Genomic DNA, 14367 nt, shown 5'->3' with positions numbered 1-14367 from the left:
ACATCGTCAATTTTTATATTATATTATATATATTTTCTTTGCGTTTTTCTACACGTTCCGTATGGCTACACATCTAGCAGCTGAGACGTCCAAGAGTGTGAGACGGAGCAGAAAACGTGTGAGTATTGATTCACACCCAGCATCGATTAAGTGAAAATGCTGGTCGTGACATTTGATTACTGCTGAAAATTGGTTGAATAAATAGGTATCATCTCTACTACACCTATCTACGTCTCCACCTGCATGTATTTGTATTGAAATTCTTACTACATGCATTATTCTTTTTTAATTATTTTGAAAACTAGCTGTAGTGGTTATTCTTGTTTAAAAAAAATAAAAAATAGAGAACAAAACTGAAAATTGCTGACAGCATGGTGCATATTATCTTTTTATTATGCATAGTAATGGTCAGTTACAGTCAGTAGGGGATTTATGACTACTGATTTTTACTTGTTTCCAAGTTTTTCATAATAGTAGTCGACCAGTCAACTAGTCGTCCTTTACCTATTATTTAAGAAAGACGCAGAGAGAGGAGTTGTAGGAAATCTTGGAGCCCATGGGCGGTCGGTCTGACGACGATGTAGGTTTTTATTCGATTTTTTAAACAATCCGGTCTTGGACGTCGTCTCTCAACTCCAACTCCATTCCCGATTCTCAAGTTGCTAATCGGACTGTAAACAATGACGGGCCCACGGAAGAGGAAGTCTTGGCCCGGATATCCACTGGCTACACAAGAACCCCCGAAATATTGGCAATTGTAATTTTGTAAATTAAATGAATTAGAAGAACATAGCTGAATTAAGATATAAATGTAAATACATATTTTAATAAATTATTTTACTAATACAATAATTAAATCTAAATCTGGCGACATTGACCAAAAATATGTAGTCCAAGGCTAGTGGACTGCTGCCAACAGCGCCGACTTGATAGTAGTCGACTAATTGACTAGTTGGTGAAACCCCTAATAGTCAGATGCATAATAATGGTGTACTCTGTAGAGACATCATTCTTACAACACAATGCCATAGCTAATATTCTAAAGAAAATAATAAAATACAAACACTTCCAATCCAAGCCCACGAACCACACCACCTAAAAATCTGAAGTGAAGGATTGATTCACAAGCAGTTTTAGGATACGGTGACAAACCCTTCCTTGCCACCTTGAAGCGAGCCCCAAACCAAACAATGGTCAATGCAACGATGGCAACCGGCTGATCCAGTTCTTCAGTAACAGTCCTGTCTTCTGCTTTAACATTTATCTCTTTTGTCGAGTGCTTGAGTTGCTGTGGTGAGCTACAGCTAGCTAGCATGCTAAGAGGCTTGTAATCTACGGTTAAACAACCAATCAGACGGTCAGCAAGATAGCAGCAGACGATCAGTTAGTCTTGGACTTAAAATGGGACCATTGAAATCTGTAGCGTATCTATGTTTCAAGGGTCCTATGTTCCCAGGTTCCTAAGTTCCCAGTGTTCTATGTCCCCAGGGTCCTATGTCCCCAGGGTGCTAGGTTTCCAGGGCCCTATGTTCCCAGGGTCCTATGTTCCCAGGGTCCTATGTTCCCAGGGTCCTATGTTCCCAGGGTCCTATGTTCCCAGGGTTCTATGTTCCCAGGGTTCTATGTTCCCAGGGTTCTATGTTCCTAGGGTGCTAGGTTTCCAGGGCCCTATGTTCCCAGGGTCCTATGTTCCCAGGGTCCTATGTTCCCAGGGTCCTATGTTCCCAGGGTCCTATGTTCCCAGGGTTCTATGTTCCCAGGGTTCTATGTTCCCCAGTTCCATATTCTGTTAAGACACATTAACCCTCCTATTGTGTTCGGGTCAGATTTGACCAGTTTCAAGTTAAAATATTTATTTTATTTGTTTAATGGAAAATGGCTTCAAAATATAAGTAATTACAAAATGCAAAGATACAGAACAGTAAAAAGGTTCCTGGTCAAGGTAAATGAGTCCAAGTCAAATTTGAAGAAAACAGCTCGTCCTTTGTCCTGGGTGGGTTTGTAATATAACAGAATTGAATGGAAAAAGAAAAAAAAAGAGTCTGTGAGAGGATACCCCAGCAGGGTTTCCTCTGAGGTTATGTACATGTACCTTCTGTTTCATAAAGCTTATCGCCCACATGAAACAAAGCGTTTTACTGCACGAAAACCTCTGAAGAACCTTTTAATACGTCCCTCAAATCTGTCCCGTCCCCACCGACCCGGCGACAGCCTCAGGTTATGTACATGATGAGGACGCTTCCAGCGAGACGTGAACCAGAACGCCATGGAGAAAAAGGTGATCGAACCGCTACACATCTGAGCAATAGTGAACACTAAAACTAATACAGTGGTATCAGTCAGCAGCCAGTCAGCAGTCAGTCAGCAGTCAGTCAGCAGTCAGCAGCCAGTCAGCAGCCAGTCAGCAGTCAGTCAGCAGCCAGTCAGCAGTCAGTCAGCAGTCAGTCAGCAGCCAGTCAGCAGTCAGTCAGCAGTCAGTCAGCAGCCAGTCAGCAGTCAGTCAGCAGTCAGTCAGCAGCCAGTCAGCAGCCAGTCAGCAGCCAGTCAGCAGTCAGTCAGCGGATGACCTACATGGTGTGTGCAGGTAGTTGGTGGCTTATGGATATTTTTTTCATATTTACTGTGTTTTTTCTGTGAATTTTGTTTATTTTCATCCTTCATGATGTCATCATTCATATGGAAAAATTGCTTGGGCATACAACTGTTTTAACGTACGACTGTTTTAACGTACTACTGTTTTAACATACGACCAGTCTTATCGAAGCAATTACAGTCCTAAGTCGAGGTACCACTGTATAAATACATTGATGTTTGGCTTTCAACAGATGTTACGATCAAAAACCAAAGTTGCTGAAGTGCTTTGCTGATCTGAAGAGTTCACAGTAGGATTTTGAGTTATGTGAATCGATGGTTCTCAACACGCCATGCTCCTTTGGATTCATAGTTGACTTATCTCCTGTTACCATCTCTACGGTCTGTTTCATTTTCTCAATGCTACCATGATTGTCTGCTGTGAAGATTGTTCTGGTAGAGTTTCTTGGCCGTCCGGGATTTGCAAACATCCGAACAGCCTTTGTAACGTCGATAGAAGAAATTGACAATCGACACTCCAGATAGAAAACTGCAGTGCTCCAGCTTATTTTATACATTAAACAGTGTAACTGGAAAATATATCATGTAGCTATCGCATAAGTTTGGTAAGAAATCGCAAAATGACATTATATCAATAATGTAATCTTTCAAAAATCTGTTCACATTTCCATCCCCAACACACAGGGTGAAATAACCTACTCTTGGTAAATTATACCTACGAGGGATAATTTGGTAGGTAGGGACAATTAAATGATCCCTACCTATACACCCTGCCCTCCACAACGCATCAAAGACATACGACAAATGACTTATGAAACATTTACAAAAAGCCTTTTAGTAATTATATTACAGTGTAGTGACACATATCACCGATAAAAAGTAGCCAATAGTAAGATCTTCTTTTTCGACGAGTAGACTCTATCGTCGATGCAGATTGTAGATGCCGACATGTCAACCTAAAATTGTATTCTGCCCCAATGCGGCACCGATCTTTACGGATTCCCTTCAAGATTCCATCGGGTATCAGGTCACAATATACTGTAGCTGTAAAAATCATCAATATTCTAACAAAGCATGTACATTTGCTGTGGCCCCTTGATGGGTGTTATCTGGTCGTGATGTGAGCGCCTGATCTCCGGCTGCAGACTCCACTCAGTTTAACGCTCCGATGCGGCCCGGTGCCAGTTCACTCAGCAGCCACGGTTGGGTTTGGTCACCCGTCTGTCTGCCGTACACGCCTTTTGTTTTACTGATCTGATTTCCCCATGACCCCGATGGGTCCCAGCTGCAGAGCCATCAAATCGTAATGTAAAACCCAGTAAAGGTAGCCATGACGCCGCTGGAGCACACCGAGAACTTCACCTCACGCATAATTGACCAAAATAGATGAAATAGATATCACAAATAGATGAAGACTCTATAGCGTTTCAAAAAATATACATGTTATTATTTGTTTCCCGATTAGATAACTGAAATCCCACTGCAAGTCTCAGGATGAGGGAATAGACTGTTCGCCGTCACCCGGATACGAGCTGCTCACAGAAAACCAATTTCCACGGTGTGATTTTGTCCTCTGTAAACATGACCACTGATTACTGCACGCGGGACGTTGAATTGAAACCTGGAGCTTGACAGCAGCTATTAAATGATTTATGTGAGTGGTTCTCCCAAGATCAATCAACACCTTTTCCATATTGTGTACAATCTCTTAGTCTGTCTGTGGCGACATGTCAAGCGCTGCGTTGCTTTGCATGTGGGCTGATAGTAAAACCCCATCGTAATTCCGTCTAAAAGTAATGCCCATTCAGCGGAAAAGCAGGAATGTGTTATCAGTCGCCAGGATGGATGTTAGGGCATGTACAAGTGATCCTGATGAAGAGAGAGCACCAAATGATTTATTGTAGAGGAAACAGAAAAAAGCTTAAGGTGGGCACTTTTCCTTTGACTTGGGTTTTCTGTTCAAATTAAATGAGGTGTGTATGTAGGAGGGGGGGGCAACGGTTGCGAGAGATAGCGTGCGGGGGGAGGGACGCACTTTATCTTCCCATTCAAAGTGTTGTTTTCAGCAACTTTGAATTGAAAGAGGAAAACGCTGATAGAATTGCACCAAAATGTAACGGAGCAGACGGCAGAGCAGGAAAAGCACTCACTCAGACACCGGGGAGGCGTCCTGCACGCCGGGCATTTTCTTTCCCTGCCCAACTTCCCTCCTCAGGTCCCCAGGGACCTCGCTTTCTGAACCTGTGCATGCTGATGGAAGGTGTGTCCGTGGGGGGCGGCAGGGGGGCCGGCAGAGGGACGCAGCGATCCAACTGTTTCAGATAGATAAACAAGGAAAGCGTTGTCATTTACGGCATCCAGAGACTGATGATGCCGGTCTGGCTGCCAGGAAGCCTGCGCTGGAAAGCCCATCTCATTACCGGATCCCAGGAGCAATGCATGTATGGAAGCCACACATGGAAATGGAAGTTCTTCCATTCTGTGCTGGTGAATAAAATTCTAATCCTATGTCCATTCATTTCTATATTTTTTACACTGCACATACTATAATAAGCAAATCAGTGTTGTACATAGTAACGATTCAGATTTATAATTTATACCCTATATTCCATAACAATAAATGATCCTGTGCCTCATATCAAATTTTGTATATTCTGTATATTTTTATAAATCTGACTATTTTTTACTTTTTCAAAAAAAAAAATTTTTTTTTTGGTCTATTTGTATGAGGCGTAGCTTGTGGAGCTAGTTCTGCCAGACAACTTGACGGCGCCACATATCGCCACGCCCTTATGGCCCGGCCATAAGCAGCCGATGGCTCCTGCCCTACCTGCTTTGCTGCCCGCCTCCCCTGCATCCACCTGTTGGGCTCTACTCTTCTATCCAATGGGGAGATTCAAGCTCATCACTCCTATATTTCTAGCTCACTAAGTGCTAAGTACTAAGTGTTTGCCTCTACTTTGAGAAGTAGAGCCCAGACACCAAACTCAAACACTGCAAAATTTATAAAGATCGTTTTAATGTAAATCTAAGAGTTGTCTTTCAGAAATATATTTGGCAAATTTTAATGGTACTTTTTTTTTTTACTTTTTTTAATTTATTTTTACTTTTTATTGTACTTTATTGCTGTTTTTTTTTTTTGTTTTTTTTTATTATAATTTATTTTTAATGCTAATGAAACACACCAAAGTTCACCAGAACAAATTCCCACTGTATGTACGGCGTCGGGAGCTCCTTCACTTGAACTTCAAGACAAAAAAAATGTCCTCTGTTCTTTGCTGTATAATCTTTTCATATTTGGAATGGTTAGTAAACTCTAGAGGGCAGTGCAGGAGAAGTAGAGAGTGTGAGGTTGTAGCCTCAGTTAATGATTTGTGTACAGCGCCTGATTACACGGCTGATGGGTAAAGGTGCATTTCACTGCGGTCCGGCTTCTAACCTCTGTCCTGCAGAGCTGGTAAGACCTGCTGTCTTCATCTGGAATCATCTGGACACAAGTGCAAATGTCGTGACAGTCATTTGCGAAATAAGCTTAATAATTGTGTTGTCAAAAGAAAAGAAAATGGTGGTGGAGGCGTCAGTGTTATGAGACAAATAAAAATAAATTGCTTGGTTAATGCGAACTTTGACCTTTCCCACCGCCCTGACAGCCATCTAAAAAATGATTTAAAAAAAATGAGCTGTTATTTCTGGTGTTTAGAGTTTGAAAAAAATAATAAATAAAAATGTAAGTTTGTTTGTACATGGCATGTTACCATACAATATTTTCTGTATAAACCTGAGAACCTCTAAATAAAATGGAAGAGCGACAGAGAGAGAACTGCTTCTCAAATTTTAAAATTTTAAAAATTTTAAAATTTTACAATTACATTTTCAATTTAATTGTCAGATGGCTAAAGGTTCTGTAGCAGTCAGTTCACAGCTCAGCTGACAACATAAATCTATCCATCTATCTGTCTGTCTGTCTGTCTGTCTGTCTGTCTGTCTGTCTGTCTGTCTGTCTGTCTGTCTATCTATCTATCTGTCTGTCTGTCTGTCTGTCTGTCTGTCTATCTATCTATCTATCTATCTATCTGTCTATCTATCTATCTGTCTATCTATCTATCTGTCTATCTATCTATCTATCTATCTATCTATCTATCTATCTATCTATCTATCTATCTATCTATCTATCTATCTATCTGTCTATCTATCTATCTATCTATCTATCTATCTATCTATCTATCTATCTATCTATCTATCTATCTATCTATCTATCTATCTATCTATCTATCTATCTATCTATCTATCTATCTGTCTATCTATCTATCTATCTATCTATCTATCTATCTATCTATCTATCTGTCTATCTATCTATCTGTCTGTCTGTCTGTCTATTCATCAATCCATCTATCTATCAAAACAGTGTATAATGATTATTTTTCTATCATGTGGGAAGTGAGTTTTTCTATCTATATGTTTTTACTACGTTCATAGCAGAGTTTGGTCGTTGTCTATTTTTCTTGGATTTGTGTCGCTCAACAGCTGAGGTGCATCAACCTACAGGACTGAGAGCATCAGGGTCTTGACAAGGTGGAGCAGATATGGACTTAAATGGTAGTTTTAAACAAATAGAATTTGAAATGTATCTCTGTTTTATTCGTATTCCAAAGTACCACCATGTATTTGCCCAACGTCAGTCTGTTTGTGGTATTCAGTATTCATTGCCTTGTAGACGTCCATGTTCATCCTGTTTAGAGTTTTTCAGGGTCTCACTTCCATGACATACCTGAGATGAGTAGTTCTAAAACCTGGCATTTGTGAGGATTGTCCCTTGCACACTTTAATAAAGTTTGTTTATAATGATATATATATATATATAAAAGATATATATATATATATATATATATATATATATATATATATATATATATATATATATATATATGATATATAGGTTATCTTCAATTGACATTAAAGGTTTTGAAATCGTATTTTTATTGTATCCGCCTCGTTAACAAAGCTAAGATATTTTTCTTCCTTTGTACTGAATGTGCTTTTAGGATTTGAGGTTGGTTCTTTGTGTTGGACTCCACGGGACACGTCTTTACCCCGTGAAGGTGTCATCAGCAGCGTTCTTTCATTATGCACGCCTCCCTCATGTCGTACAAGGCATTCCCTGCTTCGGCAAAACATCTTACCTATAGGAACAGCGGCTTATTTAAAAACACGGGTCTTGTGCAGTCAATCAAAAACCTTTTCTGTGCACTTCATGAGAAATTCATCACAGCCTGGATGGAACAGAAACCTTGGAGCTTTTCACAAAGATGGATCTTAGTTTGGCATGACTGACTCTGTTGGAGAAAAGCACACTTGGCCCTACACTATATATATGATATTATATGATATTATATGATATTATATGATATGACATTATATTATATTTGGAATCCATACGGCAAGTCAGAGTGTAAATACACACTCAATGGACCCTTAGAAGGAAGGGATATTTTATTTATTTGGATTTGTGACGGGTGAGAAATAGAGGCATTTGGGGGAACTTCTTTTAGACGACAAAGCAATACTGAAAATGTATTGTGATTAAATATTATCTGCCGAGCGCCTGGAAGGCAATGTAAAAAAAAATACAATGATGTCTAACTTTACCTTATTTTAATATCTTCAAGAAGTTTTTGAAGTGGTTTTGTTAGAGTCCTTCAGCGAGTTGGTATTGTGTTCATTTCATGTCTATTAGAGAAGTTGAACAGGTTTCGGTCATTTTTTATTTTTCAGGCGCTTCTCTTTGCAATCTGAACTTTAATTGTCCTTGGAAAAGATTCACGGTCGGCTGGCACTGTCCTCCGGTCCTGGAAGTCGTATTAACATCAGAAAAGCAATAATCAAGGATTTAGACACAGATCAAGGAGATATGGCGAATAAAGCTTCTTTGGATGATACAAAGTCGTCTCTACTGTCTACGTTCCAAGAGTTTTGATGATTGCGAGGAAAAATCTGTTTTTCTCGATCTATCCTGCCAACCACAACAATTAATGAAAACATTTTGTTTCACAAAATTAAACTAGAAAATAGTTAAGTGACTTGTTAAAACAGTGCACCACTTTCATATACTTTGGGTTCTTGAATGTTTTTATTTCATATTTTACTTTTCAGGTCTTCAGTAATACATTCTATGTGAAACCAACCGTAGGTCACTTTTGAGCGGAGGGACTGTCACCATGTCACTACACAGGGATTGTTCCCCTAAATTGAAGAGATGAACCCATCATTATGCAAGAAAAATGTTAGTTATATTGAACTGCATTAAAAACCCTTGTGAGCTTTTCCCTGTTATTGTACAAATTCAATTTTATTGTGAAATGAAGGATGACTAGAAGCTGTGTGTCTCTGTGTGCTGTACCCGCTCTACAGTTACACTTGTGAAGGACTGGTTTTCCTTTGAGCGCAGGCCTGTTTTTTGAGGCTGGCAGGGCTGGACATTCTGTCTAAGTGTTAATAAACTAAACTCTTCGAAAGGACTTCCTGGAATCAAACAGACGGCATTCCATTTCAATGTGAAAGGAACCCAGGGCTGAGACCAAAACTGGAATTTGTCAACAAGTAAGGCCTTTTAAAAGATGTGCCCTATGCAATTATATATATGAACATATGCCATATGCCCTTAAATATATGATATTTTGAGCATCAACCTCTAGACAACTGAATAGTTGTCTAGCCTCGGCCTAGATTATCGATGAAAAAACAACAGAAGCAAGAAAGGGAATTAAATAGCTGTTTTAAACAAATGTGGATGCACACTGGGTAAAAATAAATCAACATGCTTCTCCAACAATTTCGGGAGAATACTCCACGGTTGCTATGAAACCTTTTGTTGCTAAGCAATGAGTTGATTATCTTTTTTGTCGAGGCAGAATGTCGGTGTTTTTCCCCTTTTTTGAGTTTTCTGGCTTTTTTTTTCAGCTTTGGCTTCGTTCCACACAATCAACCATCAACCGGTACGTGTCTCATGTCTCAAGCTGAAAAGTGACAGGAGACCCAGCAGAAGGGCTCTTTGTTTGTCGTCGTGTGTTTTTGGCATCGCAGATGATAACGGTGTTATTTTGAGGAAGCTGTGGTGACAAAGTGGATCCCTCTGTTTCACTGAAGCAGGGTCAAAATATGCACATTGAGAGAGAGAGAGAGAGAGAGAGAGAGACAGACAGACAGAGAGAGACAGGGAGAGAGAGAGAGACAGAGAGAGAGAGAGAGACAGAGAGGCTTTGGTGCTTTCTGTTTTCATCTAGTGAACAAATTTACTTTGACATCTCCGGGGAAAACTGTTGCTGGTTGCCTTGACAAAGTGCGATGGAAAATGGCCGCATGTTTTATTTTCTTTTCTTTGGAAAGTGATGGGTCAGGGAATATGACAAAGCTTCAGGGCGTTTAGCGTCGTGGGAGGAGAAATGGGGGGGGGGGACAGATCAACCCTTTTTTTGTCAAAAGCTATACTAATTAATACTTTAGCTTGGGTGTTTGGAGAACCATTGTAAACAACCAAACCAGGTGTAGTCTTAGGAGTTGGTGATAGTGACAATACAGAGAATGTGATAAACACAATAGCTACGGTTATGCTGCAATGTCTTCTTTCCATAGTTAACGATGATAATTCATATCCTGCAGTCACACCCCCAAATGGGACATCCAGGGGGAAGCCATGTAAATGAAAGGAAGCAGCACCACCCATGCTCCACCTTCTTTTTGTTTGAGTTCATCGTAGATGTGACAGAGGCCAATTTTCAAAGAACCTCGGAGCGATCTGGGAGTCAGGCCCAGTGTCTTGGGAGAAGCTACGACGGTTGCGTCCACATGGGCAGCGGCCGTGTGGAAGTGGCTTCCGTGGGCGGGAACGCGGAAGTGTCGGGGACGGGGTCGTCATCAGGGGGGCCGTTCGGTCCGAGGACAATCGGCGCCAGAAGCACGTTCAGACCTTTTGAATTTGCAGGTGAGGTTGTTGTTCTGGCCTCATCGCTCACTGCGCTGAGCGGTCTGCAGCCACGGTTGAAGCGCTCTGAAGGGGTTCAGTGCCTCCGTGTACCAAGCCATGGTTCTCCACCAGGGAAAGGCTGCTTTGCCCCTCGTCAGGTGAGCAGATAGAAACTGCCACAGCGGAGAAGTTCACACTGGGGTCTTTTTGATGAGTGAGTCTCTAAAAGATCCTCAGATTGAGCACAGCTTAGATACAGCGGCTGCAAACGTTCAGACATCACGTCGGAGCACGGTGGTGAAGAGGGAGCGGGGCCATGATGCCATACTTGTGCTTCACCTCTGGTCACGGCTTTGGGCCGTAGGCATCTGAACTGGGTTTGCTCTGCACGTTGACCAGGCTTACTCGTCACCGTGGGAGTTGTACTTTATAGGTTGTACCAGACGTGTCCGACGGGAACCCAGGGGCAGAACCAGGCTGCACCGGAGGTGTGTATCCACACGCTGGACCGGGAACATCTGGAGATCCTGCAGAAGGAACCAGAAGTTGGCTTCAGGAGGCGTTTTCAGAAAATGGATGAAATATGAAAAAGCACCTTGGCACAGAGGGCAGACACTCCTGAGGAAGGCAGTATCCCACGGTTCCTTTGCTGAGCACAGGAATTCGTCTTGAAGATGATTTGTCACAAATGGCAGAAAATGCCAACGGTTTTGGAGGTCCAAGCTCCAAGGTAATCCTGGGTTCAATGCTGAGAAAATGAAGTGAGAAGACTGAGAATTGAGGTGGGCTATTCTGTAGTAGGAATAGTAATTGACACTTTTTCACTTTTCTGTCAGACATTAAAGCAACGAAATGGCACATGATGGTGAAAAACATTATTTGATCAAATACTAAAAGTCCTTTTTCTTTTTCTTTTTTTACAAACAGGGAATTCAGTGGCCGCTCGCTGGGAGTGTCCCAGTTCACTTACTTGATCATAAAGAGTTATCATACTTTGAATGTTGCAAATGGTTTGTATAAGACATATTACTGAGTCGTACGGACTTTCATGTGAGGTCACTCAGGGCTCGTTCTACACTCACAGAGACTCCTTGAAAACAAAACCAATGACTGTAATGAACAATTACAATGTTTACCCCCTTTCCTGCCTCCTCTCTTTGGTGCCTGAGGTTTCACTCCTCATAGATGTAGAGCTTCACCCTGAGCTTCACCCTGAGCTTCATCGCTTGGGGAGGCCTCCGCCAATCAGATGCATCCCATGCTGGGGGAGGGGAACCTTCCACCCTAAATACTGCTTTCGATGTATCAAAAAGTAAAGGTTGCTTTGGACCCTATAACTGGTTAGACCCTCAACCAGTTGCTGGGTCCAAAGCAACATTTACTTTTTATTTTTATGGGACGGTAACATATTCAGCCTCTAGGTTGTGGTGGCTTTCCGGTCTCTTTCTGAGCCTTTCACTCCTGAAAAGGGGCCACCATTTTCTTTGTTCACGGATGTTGAAAATCGAAACAAAACATATACAGCATTTAAAGGTATATTTCCATGAAAAATGTCATTAGTATGTGTTTATAAGTCTGTCCATTGTAAATGAGAAGCATATGTAACTCGCAAAAATAAGCTCCTGTCACTTTGTCTTGCTTTGGCTGCCAATAATATTCATGAGGAGTAAAGTTTCAGTCCAGTTTGGGCTTTAACTGATGCTGCTGAGGGAATCTTTCACTGCCATATTACATTTCTGTGATATGTTTACTGACTTACATAATTGCATGCTGGTGTTGCTATCAGCAAATCCCTTTTTTTTTGTATTTTACGCCAATTTTCCTCCAGTTTGCTCGATGACATGACCCTCATATGGTCTTTGTAGTAAGATAAGCCTTTCAATTACAGCCCATTACTATGACTTATTATTTTCCGTGTATTCATTATAAATTCTGTAAATACAACTTACTGTTACTGTTGCCAATGTTACTATTCTATGCAGCCCTGCATCAATGTTGTAACTTGGCAAAATCTGCTTCTATGACGAGTTCTATGGAGCTGTCCATAATTTCCTTAAACTTCTGGCGGAAGTGGTGTTGCGTAAAATACTTAGTGGGGCATGATTATAATTTGCTGTGTTGTGGATCAAGGCCCTCAGCTGACTTGCATGGGCCATTGCTTGGGTGCAGATGCTTTCCAGGCGGCTGGTGTTGATGCTCTTGATGGAGCTGAATCTTTCCCTCGTGGTTTCTGTTCATAACAAAAATGTACGGCCTGTAAAGGTGCAGTATGTGCGATTATTTATTAGTCCATTTCCTGGATGCTGCCCGGCCATGACAACGCGCAGCTCGGAAACGGATGGCAGTCGACAGCCAATGACCTTCTGCGCAGATTGGACGTTTTGTGGTAACTTGCTTTTTTCTTGGACAAATGCCAAGTGCAAGGCGGTGATTGTGTGATGATATGATGATTGACTCAAAGGTGACAAAGACTTCACAGATGCTGAGTGTCTTCACCCAGTGAAGAGAGCACATTGGCTGCCTCTGCTTTGAAGACGACTCTGCTGTTGTTACGGTCGAACCGCCCGTGTCCTCCAGAGTCCACGCAGACGGCTAATTTCAGAGTTTCTGATACGCTCAAGGAAAGCAGAACGCATTATTCTGTCAGGAACGTTTAAGGTTGTTGTTGTTTTTTCCACATTTTTATACTTTTCACAAAGTCAGGAATGGGTTTGGGTGGAGGCGTCAGGTTTGATTGATCTCCTTATGTCATCTATTACATTTCTTAATCGAAAAACAACCATAGATCTGGAACAACGGTCACTGCATTGGTGATGACTTTCCACTGCCATTTCAACACGGCAGCAGATTATTTTAAGAGCTCCGCCAGAAAGTGATGGAAGTTGTTGTTTTTTATTAAAGTGGAAAAACAACCTATAGCTGGGTCTGCGTAATGCGATTTTATACCTGTTTTACTGTAAGCCTATGCATATTTTATGTATTGTGTTCTAGCGCTTGGTACATTTGTTTATTTCAAGACAAGTGGCGGAATGGTTTTGTTCACCAAAGCAACTTTGAGCCTAGTTAAGCCATTACATGAAAAATGAATTATTCAGCATCTTATTTGACACATCACATTTATGTGGGACATGTGAACATAATGCACGGAGAATTCACTCTGAAACTAGGATGCAACCTGTGGATGCAAATTTGATCACAAAAATCCCAAACAAACTCAACCTATTTGATGACTGCTTTTACAATGCCAGACATGCAGTTTTTCATCCACCTCACTGTAAATTAATTCTACAATTTCACATCAATTGTTTTTGATACAGCAGCACCTCACTCACTTGTACTCGCTTCACTGAGCTGTTTTGATGAATATTTCCTTGACATTTGCATCCAAAGGTGCTGTGTAACTGTGAAAAAAGGGCCGACGGCAACTTTTTGCAGTAGTAGTTCCCTGCATTCAGGCATATTTTTAAAAAGTTTTTTGTATATATAATAGATAAATTAAATACATATTACTGGTTAGATCATTCGAATCTAACTGTTGGCTATTGATATACACATTATACATTATATACATGTTTGTTGATTTTCTTTTTGGGGTGGGGGGGTTACTATGAGAGCAGCGGTTTTCGTTGGACGGTTTTATTTCCAAATATTCTACCGAGTGAAAGGGACATTTCGTCACCTTCCTAAAATAATGGCATAAGTAATTTTTACAGGTTTTTCAGAAAACACAAAAAACTGAAAAACAAACATATTATATTTATTAATGATTTCATTCAAAAAGGTGATGACAATAGATAATGATTGACATACTGAGG

The 14367-nt window shown here is 40.9% G+C and overlaps 1 protein-coding gene across 1 annotated transcript in view; it reads left to right on the top strand.

Moving 5' to 3' along the window:
* Positions 1-14367, top strand: part of gabrb4 (gamma-aminobutyric acid type A receptor subunit beta4) — a gene marked incomplete at both ends in the record, with an annotated part of 42361 nt that overhangs the window by 5447 nt on the left and 22547 nt on the right. The gene's annotated exons all lie outside the window — the stretch shown is intronic.

The sequence above is a fragment of the Zeus faber genome (genome assembly GCF_960531495.2).
Source record: "Zeus faber genome assembly, chromosome: 14".
Classification (NCBI taxonomy): domain Eukaryota; kingdom Metazoa; phylum Chordata; class Actinopteri; order Zeiformes; family Zeidae; genus Zeus; species Zeus faber.
Note: the sequence above shows the minus strand (reverse complement) of the source record. Positions and strands in the feature narration are given on the sequence as shown.